Raw genomic sequence first — 2,500 nt, 5'->3', positions numbered from 1 at the left:
GGTGAAATTTTACTTTCTAATGGTAGAAAGTGTTTCCCACGGTTGGGAAAAAGACTTGAAAGTTGTAATCAGCGGTTGCAGGTTAAAGATATAGTAAAGGATAGATTTTTTGGTTTTATTCTCTAGCTTAGAAGGATTTAATTGATCGTAGCTATATGTAGAAATCGGCTAGACAGACAAATAACGACTTTTATGTATATAATAAATTGTGCCAAAGCTTTTGGTAATAGATGACGCTGCATATGTGATCACTATGGATTATTTACAAAAATAGAACACACTTTACAAGATACATGACAACTACTGGAAAAGAATTTTATTTACATGAGTTAATAATATATATATATATATATATATATATATATATATATATGTATGTGTGTGTGTGTGTGTGTGTGTGTGTGTGTGTGTGTGTGTGTGTGTGTGTGTGTGTGTGTGTGTGTGTGTGTGTGTGTGTGTGTGTGTGTGTGTGTGTGTGTGTGTGTGTGTGTGTAATATATATTGTATACACACACACGCACACATACACACACAAACGTTATATATATATACTGTATATATATATATATATATATATATATATATATATATATATATATATGTGTGTGTGTATGTGTGTGTGTGTGTGTGTGTGTGTGTGTGTGTGTGTGTGTGTGTGTGTGTGTGTGTGTGTGTGTGTGTGTGTGTGTGTGTGTGTGTGTGTGTGTGTGTGTGTGTGTGTCTATGTTGCTGCAAATGAAAGGGTGACTTTAACAAAAACTGCCACTTTCTACAAAATGAGGCCTTTACTTTATATATGATTAGTTTTCGTTTTGTATGTCAGATTTGTCTCTATTTTCATATATATTTATTGACATTTGTAAAGAAGCTGTTTTATTTACCTATAATTATTAAAAAGATACACATTCAAATATATATGCACTTAACCAAGTCCATTAAAGTTTATATGTCTACTATATTAAAGACAATAACTGGAAAAATATATTGCATTTAGTAGTCCTAGTAAAGCAAGTAAAAAATCCACTTCGTTTACAATCATTGTCACTTCTTTTTCAAGGTTAGAGATAGAGAGAAAGAAAGAAAAAAAAAAGAGAGAGAGAGAGAGAGAGAGAGAGAAAATCGGTGTGGATCTATTTTTGTCTCAGCAAAATGTTGTCCGGCCTACGTTAATTATGTTTTGTAAAACACAATATAATTATTATTATTTTTTTCATAAGCTTCCTACGCCCAAAGAATGGGCTCTCAATCATGGACAGAACCACAGACTCAGTCTGTTGGAATGATAATTTTGCTGAAAACTATAATCCTACAACTCCTATAATTCAGGCCATATTTTTTTTTCTTCAAATATTTTAGGTTAGATCAATCTGGAATTTAAGTAAGATATAACTTGTAAATGGGGCGGAGGATTGGGATAAGGATAAGACTCTGACGTATAATGGATTAGAAACCATTAGCCTGAATAGAACTACTAATCTCAATAAAGTAGTTGTTGACGGGCGAAGCTTAGTCACCATTTTCATTCTCCGTCGATGAAGATCGAAGCGATATGACGTCATCACGTTTTCCATCTTATTCCGTCTTCCACGAAGTTCATCTGATCTTCTCATCATTGGAGCAAAATCATCTTCATGGGTCTATCACAGTCTTCTGCAATATTTCACGGTTTTGTGTAAGAAAATTAACTTTTCAATTTCATGGGATGAATGACTTTCATTACCAATATTTGAACCAACGATATTTTCCTTTATATATTTTTTTCTATACGCACGTTTCCTCTTCTGTACACCCTCCTTCCCCTCCTTCTCTCATAGCTTTTCTTATCTCTTTCCTTCTTTTCTCCTTCTCTTTTTCAATTATCTTTTTTTTTCAAATTCTACTGCCATCTCATCGTTTACCCTCCTTCTTTCTATATATTCATAATTCTACATGTCTCCCCCTCTCTTCAGTCAATATTTCTACGCATTTGGTTGAGGGAGGGAAGCGTGGCGTGTGCGTCATCTACTCTGAATGTGACTAATCTGAAAATGAAATGCCCGAATCCATTATCCTTCGAGTTTCACTCGCTCCCCTTCCCCTGTCATCACGATTATTACTTTTCTCGCTTTCCCTCTCTCCTCATCCTCTCTCTCTCTCTCTTTCTCTTATCCTACTCCATTTTCTTTTTGTCCTGTTTTTTTTTTTATCGTCCTTCCTTTTCTCGTCATCCTCCCCTTTACCTCTACATCCTTTTTTTTTACTGTCAATTGCTTTCTGTTCTGTACAACCCTCCTACAGTTTTACTTATAAAATGTCCTACACTCATTTATTTCATATTTTATTTGACTAATTTCCTTCCTGTCTCCCCCACTTCCTCACTCACACTCTATTCCACTTTCTCTCTTTCTCCCTTCCCCCCTCTCTTTCTCCCTTCTCTCTCTCTCTCTCTCTCTCTCTCTCTCTCTCTCTCTCTCTCTCTCTCTCTCTCTCTCTCTCTCTCTCTCTCTCTCTCTCTCTCTGT

The sequence above is a fragment of the Oratosquilla oratoria genome, chromosome 43 (assembly GCF_046742065.1).
Source record: "Oratosquilla oratoria isolate Oo_2021 chromosome 43, ASM4674206v1, whole genome shotgun sequence".
Lineage (NCBI taxonomy): Eukaryota > Metazoa > Arthropoda > Malacostraca > Stomatopoda > Squillidae > Oratosquilla > Oratosquilla oratoria.
The sequence above is the reverse complement of the archived record's forward strand: the minus strand, read 5'-3'. Positions refer to the sequence as shown.